The following is a 19137-nucleotide window of genomic DNA, read 5'->3' as shown; positions in this document are numbered from 1 at the left end:
CCGAAATTCAAACAATTACAAAAAGATTCAACAATTAAATTTTATGGAAAGATTAATCATGAACATATATCTAGTAAGGAGTCCCAATTCCGTATCAAGGAAAATAACGTACACATATTCTAGGTTTAAACAAATTATAAAATTAAAAGCATAACTGCAGTATGCACATTGCACACACACACCCCCCCCCGGCACCGGTTCGTAATAGAGCCGTATGGGGGTGGGGGCTGGTGCTAAAGGCGCTTGTAGCCCCCCCCCATTGCATGATCTCCATGATCTGCAGCGAAATCTATAATTTCCAGGGTTTTTTTGCCCCAACAGGTGCTGTAAATGTAAATATAGCGGAAACCGACCCAAAATATTCGGAAATCCCTCTACACTTTTTAGTTTTTGAGGGATTTCCGATAATTCTTGAAAAAAGAAGGAAACGGACCCAAACTCACTTTTGGGTCCGTTTCCGTGTTGAGGCGTTTCCGTGTTGAGGCGTTTCCATAGCACCATTCGGTCATATACAAACTTAAGTGTTAATAAATTATTTATGTAATTTTCTCAAGTGGACTCATCAGACACTTCCTCAATTAATGGTATTTATACTTTAAGCTTTAATTGATGGGTGAAAAATAGAGATGGAAACGTTTCTTTAAAAATATCTATATTTTCATAGAAACGATAATATTGTATAATTATTAATGATATCAAATTTGATATATTTACAAGGGCAAAAGTGAGCTTTTAAAGTACTTTTTATATGGGTGACCCCCCTCAGGGGAGACACGCGTAGGGGGGGGGGAACGGGGGCCCCTTTCGTACGCGCCTGAGGGGGGGGGGCAAGGGGGCAGTGCCCCCCATACCTGTAGGGGCCCTAAACCTCAGAGTTACAACACTTTTCAAATCTGAAACTGAAGAGGGAAGAGCATAAAAAAACAGTGTGCTGTTTTTTCTGCTAGTTTTGTTTAAAGGAGAGATAAAGTAGTAACTATAGTATTTTTAATGTTATTGGACTGCATATAATTTTACCTTAAAGTATCCAAAAAGCCAAATGTTTTTAAATGACAGTTCAAATTTTGCCCACCGGCCCTAGGAACTCATAGGGGGAGCAAAAAAAGATTTATTTCTGTGTACGCCCTTGCAAATATCTGTTCTTAAATTTAGAATCCCCCCATCGATCCTCAGGAAATTATTCATAAATTATGATATGAAATAAAAGCATCGTCAAGGAATTAAAGATACAATTACGAAAATGGTATTGAATAAATGACCTGCGAGACCTGCAAATCAAAATACCATGGTCCAATTTGTTAAAATGATTTTTCATTCTTTTTGGAATTATTTTTCTTTCTGATCATTTAAAAAAACCTCAATTATAAATGGTCTTAAAAATAAAAATATTTTAATTAAGAGTCTGATGCAATTGTTATTATTGTGCTTGGGAAAAAAGGTAAATCCTTAATTGAAATATGTCATACATGGTGATAACCAGAAAACATACATGGTGATAACCGGAAAACAATGGAATACAAAGATGTAGCAATACTCAAGCGTTTTGTTACAAACTTAGTCATCAATTGGCCTATTTCCGAGTTTTCTAGTTATCACTGTAAAAATTCATTAAAACACGTAATAACAAGGAAATTTATTAAATTATTAGTAAGCGCTCAAAAAAGAATAGATACATCATCAACATTATTACCTTTGATTTGATATGTAAAAATGTTACTATTAATTATGATTTATATTAAACTTTAATAAGTTTATAGTATCATAGTTCTGGAAGGTCTCAAAATTGAATATAATTCCAGTAAATCAATCAGGGAATAGGAATAAATCAATTTATTCTGTGGCAAATATTTGATTCGTTCATGCTTTCTCCAACTACAGGGTGTCCCAAAAAACATGGGAATTCAGTGACGAATTGGATATCGTCTTTGTTATGAATTAGCATTGTAATACCTAATTTCAAAAGCCATAATATTATTATGTCTGCTAGAGTTTATTTTATGAAAAGGGTAAAAGACTGTGAAGATGTGTCTATAATGTCTCCGTAAAATGAACAGTGAAGACGGACAAATTTACTCTGTTTGTATACTGCAATTTTCTTGTTTTACTAAGTACCGTATGCAGTCAAAATATAGACAAACAAAATGTAAACATAGCAGACGAAACTCTTGCAGGTTACAGCTTTCTCTGTATCTCAAGTCCTTTAACAGTGGCGAATATAAGGGGGTTTTTGGGGTTAAATACCCCCCCCCCTAGAATCTTGAAATATACATCAAATTAGGTATAAAGATATGCGGACTAGAGATGTCAATGATAGTGTAACGTAACATAAAATGTACGTTTTTGTACGTTACGTTACAATAATGTGTAACGTTTGGATATATTCTATATAACGTGAACGTTAAATGTTAACGTTATGGGAGCTCATATCTAACGTTAACGTTAACGTTAGAGGAATATACCTCCAACGTTAGCGTTTTGTGGAAATGTAACGTTTTTTTTCTAATATCTACAACTTTTTTGACCTGACCAAAATGTAAAGAAATGTTTTGTTTCCAAGGGGAGCTTGAAAGTCTAACGTTTGAAAAATGAATTGAGATTTGATAATATCGTAACGAAAGGATTTCTATTTCAAAGTTCGACTTATAAAAAGTGTAACGTTGTTTAACTGAAAAATGCATTACTGTTTATGAAAACGTTTTGAAACGTTTTCCCATATAGTATAATGAAAAATTCAACGTTGCAGATATGGGTTATTATTTTAATAATCAGGACACGAAAGTTTTTTTTACAGAGTAAAATTTCAATAATTTTACGTATAACATTAAAAAAAATGTAAATCTGTAAATCATAATGTTTCATAACTTTTCTCTGAATACTAAATTGATTAGTCTAACGTTAGATATATGTCTGATGAAAATGTTGTTCATAAAACGTTAGGCTATGAGGGCTGAATTTTAATTTCAAAAGTGTAACAATGATTTTGTCAATCAAAACATTTCAAAACGTCTCTAATATATCAATGTAAGAGATTCGACTGATGATTATAAGAGTAAAGACTTATGGTTTTTCATTTCAAGTTTAAAGAAAATGAGTTTATGCCAAAAACTCTAATTTTCATTTAATATATCTTTGCAACCCGATATCGTAGACCATTAATATTGAAATATACAAGGTATAAACCATCGGGTTGGAAAGTTATAGGGATTAGTAAATTTGAAAAAAACTAAAGTGTAAACGAGTTTCTTTGTAACATGCTATTAGTGAAAATTCAAATCTTATAAATGTTTCTTGGACATCTTGTTTGATGAAACCCACTAAAACTCTGGAAAAGGAAGACGACATTAAGAAATTTTACATATGCATTTTCTGTTATAAAGCAAATGATTTACTAATTGTAAAAATTCATCTTAAGTGGAACGGGTCTGTGAACAAACACAATTGCTGGGTTTCATATTTATTTGACTACTTGAAATCATAACTTCAGTTGGCATGGTTCATGTTTTAGGTTGAAAAGTTTAGAAATGTAGATACTTACTAAAATGCAACAATATTTTATCAATTGGAAAATGCGTGTTATGTTTTATTCATCAATAGATTTTTATGAAACTTTAGAATAGAAAAAGAAAAAAAAATTTAATCTATTTTTTTTTAAAAAGAAAAAATGTTAAACAATTTTATGTTGTTTGTGTTAAAAAAAAAATTTAGCACTTGTCTTACTATATTTGATATTTTTAACCCCAAACATGAACTCTGAAAACATTTTCATTGTGGTCTGTAAACTAAAGCTAATGCCGCTTTTTTACTCACTTTGTAGATAACATAAAAAAAAACACAAAAAGAACTAAAAATTTGCCACAAATTATAATTTTCTAATTTCTAAATCTTTGCAAGCTGTTGTTGTAGATTTTTGATAATTCAAGCTATGACTTCTGTAAGATAAGAATGTCTAAAGGAATTGAGTAGTTCACAAACTTATATTTCTAATCCCGATATCTTTGCTACCCAATATTGAAGACCTTAGATCAGGGGCGTACGAAGGCTTATGGTTAGGGGGGGCACAATTTTGCGCGCGTAAGCGCGCAAAAAAAATTTTTTAGGGTCCTCCCCTTGGAAACAGTATACTAATCTAAAATAATTTAGAACTACTGCTCCACATGCAAAAGTGGTTTGCCTTGCCGAATTTTAACTCATTTAATGAAGTGTCCCAAAACATGTCTATTTTTAAAGCTCGTCAAATACACGATGATAATTTCAAGTGATCCTCCATTTAAAGAGGGACATGCTCGATTCCCAATGAAAACGTGTAAACTTTTATCTGATTGAATGATATTTGAAATTTAGGAATGTTTTCCATAGGGTTGCGAATTGACAATTTAATATTGGAGATATCGCCGTAAGGCCTAAAAAAATATTTCAAAAAATAAATATGATACATCATTTTCTTGGAAATTTCATGCTGAATTCAGATTCGAAAACCATTTTTAAATATATTAAAATCTAAAGAAGTTATGGCCAAATAACGGTACTAAATTCCGGTTTTATAACTTTTTAATGTTTTTGATGAGTTTTTCAGCTCTGACTCACTCAATTTTCAATTTTTTTAAACGCTTTTCAGATTTGAATTTATAGCACTGAATTTCCAAGAAAATGATGAATAACATGAAAATGAAAAATAAAATTTTTTTTGTGGCCTTACGGTGAAAACGCAGCGACTTCCGGTGGGCGGTTGGCTCTATTCCAATATTGATCACCCCTACTGAACATGCCACTCAATAAATGGAAGGTCACTTGAAATTGCGTCTCTGAGTTGAAAGTCTAACGCTAAAAACTTTCATTTACAAATTTTAAAAATCGTTGAAAATAATAATATTATAACATCTTTATATTGCATAATGCATATTCTTCTACACATTCTCTAAAAAAGGTTAACAATACAACAGCAATATACAGGGTGAGTTAAAAAATGTAATTATCACGGAAAAATCTTAGAATGCTTTCATTTAGAAACAATATTATTTTAATAAAGTCTAACATTAGAAACATTAAGGCTTGAACAACGCAACGTATAGAACATTTTTTCAAATCTTTCTTAGAAACGAAACGAATAAACAGTTTTGATTGTCAGTTGTAACAAAAAAGTTTTCACAATAACGTTTCGATAAATCGTAACGTAAGAAAAGTTGCATTTTAGTAAAATTTCTAAACGTAATTAAAAGAGTTTATATTGGAAAAGTGAAGATAAAACGTAACGTTAACAAAAAATATTCTGTGCACTGAAATGCATTGTAACGTCCAGAACTATGCCCCAATGACGTTTTATTAAAGCAAAACGTTTGTCATCTTTTAGATCTTAAACCAAGTGAAAGTGTAACGTAAGGGCTCTGAAAATATTTACCTTGCATGAAAGTGGAGCGTTAAAAAATTGTGGTTTCATTACATAAGCTTTAACGCAACGTTGGGGAAGTTTTTAAACCGGGAAATGCAAAAGCGTAACTGAGCTTACTGATTTTTCACTAACATTTACTAAAGCTTAACGTTGTATAAGGTATTCAAGTGCAGAAAATTCATTACGTAACGTTACTCTATGCCATAAAATTTCATAATGTGCAACGTAATGTTTCAAACGTGCTATCGTAACGAAAGCTAAAATCTAGAAAATCAAAACGTTGACATCTCTAATGCGGACCCAAGGGAAATAATATCAAACAGAAACGGCAAAAAAAATTTCCTCCTAAAACCAAATCTGAACTTTTTGTATAAATTGAGATCATTAAAATTCTCATTCTGAATGGTTACGGATAAAAATAAGCGAAAACCGTAATTATTTTTTGTAAAAAAATTCAGTCAATTTTAAAGAAATGACCTGGATCCAGCTCTGTATTTTTCCAGTGAGAATACGCATCATAATTAATTGGATTCTCAGCACACTGCTAATAAGTAATATGAACAAATTTACTCGAGGGAAAAGATGTTACTCGGGCAAAAAGCATTCTCTATCACAAAACAATTTGTTTTGTATTTCTTTTGCAACAAAATTTTAAAGCTAGGGAAAAATTTCAAAATTATTTTCTTAATTATGATACAGGTTGTCCCACGAAACATAACACTTAATGAACAGTTTTGAATGTCGTCTTCCATGGTTTCTTTCAAATTAGATAATTTCTTCAAAAAAACAAATTTATTTCACTTTGAAACCAATTTTACTATGAAATGACTGCCATGTGATATATTTTATTATTCTTTTTGATAATCAAATTTAAAATTATGGAAGACGATATTCTAAACTCAAACTCCCAGCTGTCATGTTCATTCAGTACGCTAGCGCAAAACTTTCAGAATAGCGGGTTATTTGATATCTCGTCCAATTTTGTTGAGTATCACCGTCGTACTTTCAAAAAATTACAAATGAAAAATAGTTTCACGTTGACTAAAACGTTCTAGCTACACTTAATTAACAACTCGCAGAGTAACAATAATACAAAAGATATTTTTTATTTATACTCGTCTTACAATTCTGGTTCGTCTAATTTTAAGATTAAAGCTGGTTAATTAAAGGTCAGGTTCAAGAAAAATTAAATCCGCTCAGATTCTGAATTTACATAACAGGACTAAAAATTTTCTATGTACAGGTCAGATATACATGATTCACTTGGCTGCCATTTGTGCGGAGATCAACGGCTGAAACAAAAAACTGGTTATTACTATTGTTTATTCCGTGAAAATATCTCCATGGGGGGGGGGTGTAGTATTAAAGTTCTTAAATTTACAATTAATCTCATCAATTAAAGAAGAACTAATCTTAAACCTTAAAAAGAAGTTTAATTGCCCTCTTCTATATCAAATATTTAGTAATTTGTGGCGTATAAGGGGAAATATTGATTACAGTCAGACACAACTAAAAATCACCAGTGTGCGGGGGGGAAATACCGTTAAAAATTCAATATGTTTTGGATTTGCGAAAGTAGCATCATAATAAATTTAAACCAACCTGATTTAAGCTGTAGCTTCGGGGGCAATTGCCTCAGCTTCGTTTGCAGGTTCACTGGGCAAAGCCTTAAAATAAAATGTATGTAATTAATAGTTTAAAATATGAATGATATTTTTATATTCCAAGATACATTTGTTAGGTGATAAAAGTCTGTAGATTAATAAATCAACCAGTATAGACAGAAACCAAACCCTTCAGACATTAAATTTACTTACGGACCCAATAACCCCCCCCCCCCCCCACCATATTTCTGATCTAGATAGACATACCTCCTCTAGCTTCTCAGCAGCAACCTCCTTGAGCTTGGCAATCTTCTCCTGGGTAGCATCAACAGCAGGCTCATCACCCTTCCTCTTCAAACTCTTAAAGAAATTTTTTTATATGACAACAGAATAATTAAACATATTCCTGCCCTTGAAGCAAGTCAAGAGTTTTTAAATCCCTCTTGGACTACCGACTTAAAAAGGTACTAACAAACGTCAAGACAGTACTAACGTTGAACCAGGACAAACGTCGGACTGTAAAAAACGTCGGACAATACAAACGTCGGACTAAGAAAAAAATTATTTTAATTTTAAGATTTTTAAAGGTTATTTCCTTTAATCCACTGGTTAATACAAATCTACAAAAAATAACACGAGTTGTTGTCACTAACTCAAAAATTCTCATCCATGAATTTTTGCAACCTGGTAATGGTATTAACCTTTAATACTTACAACCTAAAACTGTTCGATCTTATCGATTGTTAAAGGTTATACGAAAGATATATGCAAAGATCAAGGCATATTGAAACGTCCGAGTTTAACAATAGAAATTAAGCTTAACTCCTTTTTGGTCGGTTGATTTATACTGTGCTACCACCTTCATAGGATGAGACTTTCTTCAGTTGATTTTTATCAATCACAATTTATTCTTTAGGCAGTGTTTTCTTTCAAACTCAACCAAAGTCCGACGTAGTTCTTATGAATGTACCCGTCCGACGTTTGTACTGTCCGATCTATATAACGTCCGACGTTTGTAATGTCAGATCTATGTAACGTCCGACGTTTGTACTGGTACCGGTCCGACGTTGTACTGGTCCGAAGTTTGTACTAGTCTGGCGTTTGTCCCAGTCCGACGTTTGTACTGTCCGATCTATGTAACGTCCGTTCTATGTAACGTCCGACGTTTTTACTGGTACCCTTTAAATGACTGAAAATTCAGTTAAAGGAGGTCAATACCCCACACAACACGTGGTGGAGGTCAAAAGGGATGTGAATAATCGGATTAAAACTTTTCTAATTGTACAATTTTTCACAACTGGAGGCTGCATGCTCGAAAGATTCACAATGTATCTTGATAAAAAATGTTGGCAAAAAATTTAGAACCCCCTTCCTGTCCAAGAATCGTTTACTAGGACAGACCCGGGGGCCAAAATCCGTATACTAGGACGGACCCGTCCTAAGAGCTTAAGCCCATTAATAATTTCATGTGAATTATTGATATGACTTACCTCAGAGGTTACCTCGGTGGTAGCAACGGGAGTCTCCTCAACGACGGGGCTAAAATAAAATGAATTAAAATTCACTACCAACCTTAAAATAACTAATTTAACGAAAAATATCTTAATTCCAAAACTTACGTGGTGGTTTCGACGGTATCAGCCATGGTTTCAAAAAAGTATAGCGTCTATAAGCTTAGAAGGTACAGAAACGATAAATGTAGAACTGAAAAAGTTTTGAAGTAGAGAAAGGTTGCGAGTGTTGGTACAGGGAAAGTCTAGATTCTGATTGGCGGAGAGCCGGCTAACTTCTCCCATTGGTCAAATCCTGGCACATCTGCATTCTTATTGGTTGATACGTACAAAGAAACACGGAACATACGCTATTTTTCCGACTTAAACGTATTTTTGCACAGTAATTAGAATTTATTTCAATAAGTTAGTATTTTTTGAGAGTCAAAATAAATGTGATCTATCGTTGAAATTTATTAGTTTAATAAAAATTGTTATTTTATTTGTGGTCATACCCGGCAGATTCACGGTTTTGGCGCGAAATATAGCTAAACGTCAAAACACGCGCACCGTAATCCCATGCCCCCCATGTTAGATTAGGGGTGAATTCAGAAATGGTGGCCGGTGGGGGATGGGGGGTTGAGCTGAATGGTGAAATACTTTATAATCATTTACTGTTTTTTGGGCAACTGGCGCGATACTTAACACGTGCACCGTATACGGTCTGTGCAATTAAATTTTTTAAAATCGCAGCAGAATCTATATTCATATGTATATAAATGTATATATATATATATATATATATATGAAAAATATGTTTACCGCGTTGCGTGGATTCACATGACTTCAAAATATTAAATGATTATCAAGAATTACTTCAGAGGAGCACTGATACAATCGTCGGGGCGTGTTCAGAAATTGTACAGGGGGGCCCTTAACTTTTTTCCTTTCCAGGGGGGGGGGGCTGCATTGCAGTGGTCCCACCGGAGGGGGGACTTTTATTTCCGTCCTTTTCCAAGAAATTATAAATTATCGGAAATCCCTCTAAAACTTTTAATTGTTTTGTCGGGGGTTTTCCAAAAAATTTCGATCTATTTCATTTTAACAGTTAAGATTCGTAATATCCCATTTATTTTGATCGGTTTTTGGTTTTAGCAAAAAGTCTCAGTTTTTCAGTTTCCTGTTTTTTTTTTTGATCAATTTCCGCATATTTTTGGTTCGTTTCCGGTTAATTATAAATTCTCAGTATGATTGGTTTCCTCATTTTTTCGATCCGTTTCCGAATAATTATAATCCATTTCAGAAATAGATAAAAATTCTTTGCATGATCAATTATCTTTCTCTTTATTCGAATTTTTTCGGAAGAATACGAGAAATAACGACACCCACTTGATCAAAATTAAAGAGTTAATCAAAAACCCAGTGTACATCGTGTACATATGCAGTCTTAGCCACATGTTCAAAATGAGCAAATATGTACTTTAAGCGTACTGCAAGGTTATTGTTTAAACTGGAAACCCAACATTCTGTCCGAGAAAGATTTACCAGGAACCTTTATATATTTGATAACTAACAAGTGTAACGCAATTTCTGGGGAGAAATTAATCAATCTATGTATGAATAGTTTACATTCCTTCTACACATTCATGCTGCAGTACACTATTTATTCAAACAAATTGGTAAGGTGCTTTCAGGAATGCTCCTGTCAGAAAAGACTACGAGAAAAGAATAAAGTAAAAAGCCTCAAAAATCAACAAACAAAAAAGTTTGAAAATATATGGAAAAGAGAAAATGAAGGAGAATGAAGAAGAAAGAAGAAGTTAGGTTAAAGGAGGGAGAAAGAAGTTTTGAAAGTGTAAAAGAAGGAGAATAGTCAGGAAAAAAGAAGAAAAAAATAAAGAAGGAGAGAAAGAGTGAAAAGGAGTAAAACTGAATGAGAAAGAAGGAGATCGAAAAGAAAAAAGAAAAGAAAGGAGGAGAGAAAGGGTGAAAAAGAGGAAAACTGAATGAGGAAGAAGGAGATCAAAAAGGAAAAAAGAAAAGAAAGGAGGAGTGAAAGAGTGAAAAAGAGGAAAACTGAATGAGAAAGAAGGAGAACGAAAGGGAAAAAAGAAAAGAAAGGAGGAGAGAAAGAGTGAAAAGGAGTAAAACTGAATGAGAAAGAAGGAGATCGAAAAGAAAAAAAGAAAAGAAAGGAGGAGAGAAAGAGTGAAAAAAGAGAAAAACTGAATGAGGAAGAAGGAGATCGAAAAGGAAAAAAGAAAAGAAAGGAGGAGAGAAAGAGTGAAAAAGAGGAAAACTGAATGAGAAAGAAGGAGAACGAAAAGGAAAAAAGAAAAGAAAGAAGGAGAAAGAAAGAGTTGAAAGGGGGAGATGAAAATATCAGCTAATTTGGTATTAAAACATGTTAAACTAACAACTACTTATAGCCTACACTTTTACGATCAACTCCTGATTTTTGATCAAGTGATTTACGATCAGGTGCTTGCACTACTTAAATAGACTGCATTGTGCAAAGGCTTAATTTTAAATAAAATTTGTGACGAGTAATCATGGTTTATCCCAGTTATTTATAGGTTATATATGTATACAGGATAAGACAACAAAAAAAAAGAATTGGTTTACAAAACACAATAAAAATGTTTTTATGGTTGGTGTTTTGTATTAATGAATATTCAAATAAAGTAGGCCAATAGCAAAAATAAGTTTTTGGTAAATGATGGAAATTTGTAAAACCTTTTTTGTAAAAATAATTTTTTTCCTTCCGAGATGGTATTTAAAATGTTTATTCTATTTTAAAATTTCATAAACGGAAGAGTTCTTGAAAGTGCGTTAAAGCAATAATTAGTACAAATCTGCATCTATGCATCCACGCAGACAAAATTGAATTTTTTACTAAATCTATTTTGTATTTAAAAATGTATTCTATACTAACTACTAAGTTGTAAATAAATTTTTGATGTTTTCTCACATGTAAGATTTGTGTGCAGATTTGCACTAATATTTCTCGCAATTTTAGTTTATAGATATATTTGTTTTATTTATCAACTTTAGTTTATAGATATATTTGTTTAATTTATCAACTTTAGTTTATAGATATATTTGTTTTATTTATCAACTTTAGTTTACAGATATATTTGTTTTATTTATCAACTTTAGTCTATAGATATATTTGTTTTATTTATCAACTTTAGTTTACAGATATATTTGTTTTATTTATCAACTTTAGTTTATAGATATATTTGTTTTATTTATCAACTTTAGTTTACAGATATATTTGTTTAATTTATCAACTTTAGTCTATAGATATATTTGTTTTATTTATCAACTTTAGTTTATAGATATATTTGTTTTATTTATCAACTTTAGTTTTTAGATATATTTATCAAAAGATTTACTAATTTCTATGCATTCAAGATGTTAAAAAACGAAAATATTTTTATCATCTCCAAATGCATGGCCCTTTTCATTCTATGTTTAAAAAGGATAAAGTCCAGTGGTGAGTTCAGGGAGGGGCAATCTGAATACTGCTTCATTGCCCCCATCCCCACAGGAGGGGGGGGGGGGGGGGCAGCAATATTGATTTTAAACCATAAACCTTTTATTTCAGTCAAATAAGGCTCGGTTGCTCAAGCAATTTTTTTAGAGAAGTTTCTATAAAGTCGGAGTAATGTTGTGTTTAAGTTCCAAAATGCGATGAAAAACATGGCAATTTCCCTTAAACCTTAAAATGGGTATTTAAAACACGAATCAGAAAAACGATTCAAATTCTTGTGCGCCCTTGCGATGCCCCAAAATCTTTATATATATCTAGATTATCCTGAATCTGTTGTTGACCACAAACTATATAATCTTTCTCCGTAAAATGTCGTCTTAAATAAAATCAAACTCCAGAACCATAAACCCAACCTTTTCTCCGGTAAACAAAACCGACTCGTCAAAAGTGTAAAACACATTTTAATATGGTAAATGCTTAAATTATTATTATTATTATTATTATTATTATTATTACTATTAATAATNTTGATAAATATTCCCAAGAAGCCTTACTAAGTGGGGTAAATATTTCTGAGGTTGGGAACTTTAGTTTATTAAAGGATAAACTTGATGTTATTCGCAGGCTAGCGATCCAAAAGACCTCTAATACAGAACAACCTCTTCAGGGAATACATCAAATTAATCCAACTAATGCTTCAAGAACTTCAATCCCTATTAATCCCCCCCAAGGTATACTAGATCAAAGGATCCCTAGGTTTGAGATTGAAGGGGGAGGGGGGGGTGAGATATCCAGGATCAATACTCCTATTGCTAGAACAACCAGGAGAACTTCCGTGGTCGAGATAGATCAGGAGTTTGATACTCCGAACCCTAGTTCAGTTAGACAGGTTGGATCCGGAGCTAGACCAAAGAAAACTGATGATTTCCCTCCATCCACAGCTGCACTGGATTACACACAGACTCTTCTTAGCTTACTGAAATCTAATCCTAGTGTGAAAGAAGACCCTATCTGCGGATTTGAAATTATTGCTAAATATATTGATAATTGCTTTATTAGAGCAGATTCAAAAACTAGGAAGAATATTCTGCGTATGGGGAAGTTAGAAGACAAGATAGAAGAAATATCCTCTAGCATGAAAAGGAGTGGGGGAGTCATAGATGAACTCAAGAATATCATCATGACCCTGAATGAAAGGTGTGCTGAAACTTGGAAAACTGTTATTGAGGTGGAGAATAAATGTAATAAAGTGTCAGAATCTATGATAAACACAAGGAAAGATCTAGAAGATAAATTCAGGAACATAGAAGAATGGCTGACTAACCTCAAGAGAGATGTAGGTGCGGAGATACCTGCTGAATTGATTGAGTCTGTGAAGGAAGTGATGAGCGATACTCTAACCGGTAACTCTAGTGATGAAGTGGATGAACTAAGACGAGAAATATCCAGGTTGAAGAAGAGCTCCAGTTCCGACAGATTTGTAACTGAAGGTCTCCGTAAATTAGTGATAAGTCTGAAGGGCTTAATGGATGATAATTTGTCCAACATGTCAAATCAACCAACCTATGCTGTCCCTACAACGGTGGATAGTCTTCCTGTTCCTGTGAGTACTGCTGCCCACACTCCGTCTATCGTTAACAACCACCCGGAGATACTTGGTCAAAATACATCTTCCTTGAATATCAATCCCTCTCATCACTCCTTCATTTCTGAAGGATCGTTAAGAGAACGGGAGATAGTCAGGAAGGGTATAGAAAGGGTTGAAAAGCAAGTTCGACAGATGATTCAAGTAGTTATACCTGAGAATCCTATAGATATATCTTTAGTGATCTATTTACTATAGAAGTTGGCAAATTTTTGAGATACCACGGGCAACGGCGGGAACAGCTAATAATAATGGTCATAGTCACGTTGTAAATTATTTTTATGATTATTATTGTTATTATTGCATGTTATTATTATCATTATTGTTTTTATTGTAATTATTATTAATATTGTTATTATCTACTTGAGTATTTATATGCCATCGGAACATCTATTTGGTAATCATAAAATCATAAAGCTCTTTGTTAATGTATTTGTATTACCCCCTGCATTTGATGCTTGATTATTCACAAAGATTGAAAGAAAGTTTAAATTCTAAGAGGTAACTGCAAGTGACCTTCCATTTTTAAAGTGACATGCCCAATAAACACCAGTACTATTTAAACCTTTGTTTGAATTAGGATGAATGGGATATTCTAATATTTACCGGAGGATTTATAAAACAACAACAATAAAGGAAAATGTTAGAATTTAGCAATTTAAATTTGGGTGTAAAGGGTACTGTTGTGAATCGTATATGCCAGTCCTTAAACTTGACTTGAAATTATTTGGACATTAACAGTCCGCTTACCCCCCACCCCCAAGCTATCACAAAACTACCTGCGCCAATCTTCAATATATTGAAGTGTGACAAATGAACAGCCCTCTCTCATTGAATAATGGCTTAGGTCGGTTATATCGGTTTGATTGGTTTGATTGGGTCGAACTGAATAAATTGATCGGCGTGATTATCTTGAATCGATTAGGGTTGAGAATGAAGCAAATAAAGCGTCAACATTGATGATTATGTAAATTATTATACAATGCAGGCGCGCACACCAATCAAAGCACACCTAGCCAACTTTTATATCTATTTTTATATCCCATTATAATATATTGTAAATACTGCCTACATGTATGGGGAGGGGGAGGGGGGTCTAGTGATAACAGATGAGATATCTGATAATTTTTTTTTTTAGTTCTCGGCTTTGAATCGTACGGCTGATTTAAAGTTGAATTCAAATAATTCAAAATTTGTTTGTAAATAGATAGAAGTTATAACTATCAAAAACACGAGGTGGGTGTTGTTAATCATTTGATTTGTTTTAAACTTTTACTATATCTTCCCAGACCCAGACTTCGGCTAAAGTTTTCTTTTATTAATTTTTTCAATAGTTGTATTCTAACAAATTATGGATATCCGAACCGATACACTAGATACACCGATACACGCTCGTTTTTGCATATATATTTTTTCTCCGTGTTTGCAAAATTTGAAATAAAGGCTAATTTTTGCTTAGCATAAACAATTTTTAAAAACATTTACAAAATTTTGAACCTGGAGAAAATATATCAAGTTAACTAAAAAATAGACCACGCAAAGCGCACTGAATAGTTCATATTTCTCATGAAAACTTGTAAATATAAAGTAATCCAACAATTGAACTGTAAGATTTTAGATTTGAGACATTTTTATACACTACAACTAGTAAATATCCTCTCACTAGTCCTTAATAATGGACTATCTTATGTTTCTGTAAAATACTAATCACAGATTATGTAAATCCATGGATCTCATACAACTAGTCCTCACATAATTAATCTACCTTGTTTTAAACACATTTCGCTAACAATTCAAAAAGAGATAATACTGGTACTTGACGGTGTATCGCCTTATCGTTTTATTTTTTTCCAATTTTTGTATTTTTTGTATTATTTGGCAATTCCTTATGATCCCCGTCACAGTTTCTGCTTATGATCTTTTCCATTTATACTTTACTTTACACTAAAACCTTAAAATGTACATTGTAAGCATTTTTTCGTTCTACATTGATCTATCATTGATGTTCAAAATGTACATTGTAAGCATTTTTTCGTTCTACATTGGTCTATCATTAATGTTCTTGTTTTAAACACCTCTCGTCAACACTCCAAAACAAGACTCTATTGGCTAATTAATGGTGTATCGCCTTATTGTTCTTATTGTTTTTGTTTTTATTGTTCCTATTTTTTCGTCAATCATGCAAGTTAGTCGCAACTCGTGTTGTTCTTATGTTTTTTTCGAATCACAACAAAAATTGTGTCATTTACCAAATCTTCAAGATTTCCACATAAATAAATAGTTTTTCGTGTAAAATACTAAAATCAAAATGTACCTATCTTTGATATATATATATTACTTGTTATTTTTGTACTTTTGATCAATAAAAAGATTTGAATAATAATAATAATAATGTTTGCGGATTTGTGTTCGTGTAGAACGTGATGCTTGGTACATTATATACAGGGTGTCCCGTGAAACATGACAATAGCAAGACGTCTTGAAGGTCGTTTTTGATCTTTGAAATACTTTTTGTCTTTAATTCATAAAGCAAATTTTAGAATTAAAATTCTATAGTTAATAGTCACATAGTACCCCTGGTAATAACATTTTCAAAATGTGGTCTGCATTTTTTGAGCTTTCAATATTACTGGAGACATGCCAGGGACCAGGAGACCAGGACCAGGATAATTTTGCGAATATTGTTTCGAGAATCATATATGTCAAAGTGGGTTGACGACTGAATGTCGCAAATAAATTAGAATTCAAAGAGAGCTTTCAAATCGTCTTGCTATTGTCATGTTTCCTGGGACACCCTGTACTACATGAAAGTCCGTGAGATAAATATGTACCTTAAGAACATTTTTAAATTTCATTTATCTATTACCTTGGATATCAGCCCAAAATGTTCTCTAAAAAAGTTTTGGCTCTTAAAAAGTCTTAGGATAAAAAGTCCTGAAAATTAAATGTGTATAGGGAAAAGTCCCAGTTGAATTCAAAACCCAAGACTTTGTTTCCAAGACTTCAGGCATTGGGACTTTTTAACCCAAAATTTAGTTCAAGGATTTGTTCAAGACACTTTTTTCCTGTGACTTTTTTTTTACATAGAATCATTCCTTAGAAGGCATAATTCATTATTCTAAAATTTTCCAAAAAAATATAAAACGATACATTATCAAAACCTTCATAAATTAGATTTTGTCTTTAAAAATGTGATTTTTTTTGGCTTATTCTTTACATGAAAATACATATGAAACATTTCTGCACTTTTTGTGAATTTACAAACTTTTATTGGGCTATCGACATTTTTAGATTGGTTTTAGATAAGACAACGCCCATAGCTAAAAATTTGTCAATAATTTGAAGAAATTGTCGTTTTTTGAGGCTTGAAAAGATGGTTCATTTGAAAAAAAAATTAATCCATCGTTTCTGCAACGTAAATGCGCAAGTTTTGAATTAAAAATACCACTTATAAAAGGGTCACTTAAAATTACTTCAATTAAATCCATTTGAATAAATATTAATTTCATTCATATATCTAAACTATATTTACCAAGAATGCTTAATTCTGTCATATTAAAGCTGTTAAAGTTGATAATAACACAATAACAAAATTTTTTTTCTTCTTTTATTAAGTTATTTAGAAGAAATCTTGTAAACTCTTAAATACAATCAAAGATTTTACATAACATTTCATTTTAAATTTTTCCAAAATATCTAATTAAAATTTGGGATTTTAAAATCTAGTTTTATAATCCTTACAAATACGAAATTTTGAATCTCCATTTCTTAAAAATTTGTATTTGAATCTTAATTTCAATACGTGAACCAATTGCTATTTTTAATTAATTTTAATTTCATTGATTTTAATTGAACCGTAGCAGTAATTCTTTGTGACTGACTATTTGTTATTGGCTGCGGTATGTCCGGTATCCTGGAGAAAAGGAAAACTCCTTCATTCTTAACCAGAACACAGGTCTACAGAGCAGCGCTGTGAATTGGACACTTATTTGACCAGTTTTCCTATAAATTAGGATTACATTTTTTATTTTGTTGAGTTCAAGGGCGTTTACAGGGGAAGGGGGGCAATGTGTTTACAGGCAAGGGGGGGCAGTGCCCTGTAAACTCAGAGCTATCACACTTTTCAAATCTGAAACTGAAGAGTGAAGACCATAAAATGATTAGTTTGCTGTTTTTTTTTCTGCTAGTTTTGTCTGAATGAGAGATAAAGTATTACTTTTAAGGTAATTGGACTGTATGTGTACCTTTAAAGTATCCAATAAGCCAAATGTTTTAATTTACAGTTCAAATTTTGCCCCCCCCCCCCTCTCGGTTGAGTTGTAATATTGCACCGATGCTGTATTTTTAACTGATAAATCCATAAATATTAAATCATTATAAATCACACTTTTCTTTCAATACAAATAAAAACATTCATTGCTTATTGTTCGATAACAATGATGAAAATCTAAAAACTAGAAATATTGATTTTGGATTATTTTTTTTACATCATTCAATATGAAATGTGTTTTTAATACAATTTGAATGGTTGAGAATTATATGTCAATAAATGAATGCATATTGCATGACACCCTGTAACAAAAAAAGACAAAAATAAAATCGAAAAAAAATCAGCATAAAAGGCAGCTAACCCTCAATTATCTGTAGAAGTCGGTTTATTTACTTTTCATTCAATAAGATCTTTAAACTTCCGAAGGTATGTTATGAAGGGAGGGGTGGGGGGTTAATTCAGACTTTAATAGACAACTCATCCTAGTACGAACAGTTCTCCTTATATCTAAAACCAATTAGTTAAACAATGAGTTTAATCTGTAAGTTTAGTATAAACTGGTGGGAACCTTCACAACCCTAGAACCCGGGAACCATGGAACCATTCCAAGAATAAGTCAATCTTGAAAACTCTGAATTCCACGGAGATTTAAAGAAAAGTGTAAACTACGTAGATTACTTGCAGCTCCAGGAATAGAAGGATTCTCAGGGATATAGTTCCTTTACTCAGGGTCCAGGGATACACTGGATATATAGTTCCTTTACTCAGGGTCCAGGGATATACTGGATATATAGTTCCTTTACTCAGGGTCCAGGGATATACTGGATATATAGTTCCTTTACTCAGGGTCTAGGGATATACTGGATATATAGTTACTTTACTCAGGGTCCAAGGGTATACTGGATATACAGTTCCTCTACTCAGGGTCCAGGGGTATACTGGATATACAGTTCCTTTACTCAGGGATATACTGGATATATAGTTCCTTTACTCAGGGTACAGGGGTATACTGGATATACAGTTCCTTTACTCAGGGTCCAGGGATATACTGGATATATAGTTCCTCTACTTAGGTCTAGGGATATACTGGATATAAAGTTCCTTTGCTTAGGGTCTAGGGATATACTGGATATAAAGTTCCTTTACTTAGGGTCTAGGGATATACTGGATATACAGTTCCTTTACTCAGGGTCCAGGGATATACTGGATATATAGTTTTTCTACTTAGGTCTAGGGATATACTGGA

At 32.6% G+C, this 19137-nt stretch overlaps 2 long non-coding RNA genes across 3 annotated transcripts; both read right to left on the bottom strand.

Annotated features, from left to right (window-relative positions):
- Nucleotides 1-6473: 6473 nt before the first annotated feature.
- On the bottom strand, nucleotides 6474-7370 carry LOC111702578 (uncharacterized). The gene is made up of 3 exons (XR_002765438.1): nucleotides 7258-7370; nucleotides 6989-7053; nucleotides 6474-6678 (listed from the first exon to the last, which is right to left on the bottom strand). It is a non-coding gene; the product is annotated as an uncharacterized LOC111702578 (long non-coding RNA).
- A 1109-nt stretch (nucleotides 7371-8479) lies between these two features.
- Nucleotides 8480-10269, bottom strand: LOC111702577 (uncharacterized). 2 transcript variants are annotated; one of them, XR_002765437.1, is made up of 3 exons: nucleotides 8996-9010; nucleotides 8610-8796; nucleotides 8480-8529 (listed from the first exon to the last, which is right to left on the bottom strand). It is a non-coding gene; the product is annotated as an uncharacterized LOC111702577 (long non-coding RNA). The 2 variants fall into 2 exon arrangements; XR_002765436.1 differs by having other exon boundaries at nucleotides 8610-10269.
- Between the last annotated feature and the right edge of the window lie 8868 nt (nucleotides 10270-19137).

The sequence above is a fragment of the Eurytemora carolleeae genome, unplaced genomic scaffold (assembly GCF_000591075.1).
Source record: "Eurytemora carolleeae unplaced genomic scaffold, Eaff_2.0 scaffold183, whole genome shotgun sequence".
Lineage (NCBI taxonomy): Eukaryota > Metazoa > Arthropoda > Copepoda > Calanoida > Temoridae > Eurytemora > Eurytemora carolleeae.
Note: the sequence above shows the minus strand (reverse complement) of the source record. Positions and strands in the feature narration are given on the sequence as shown.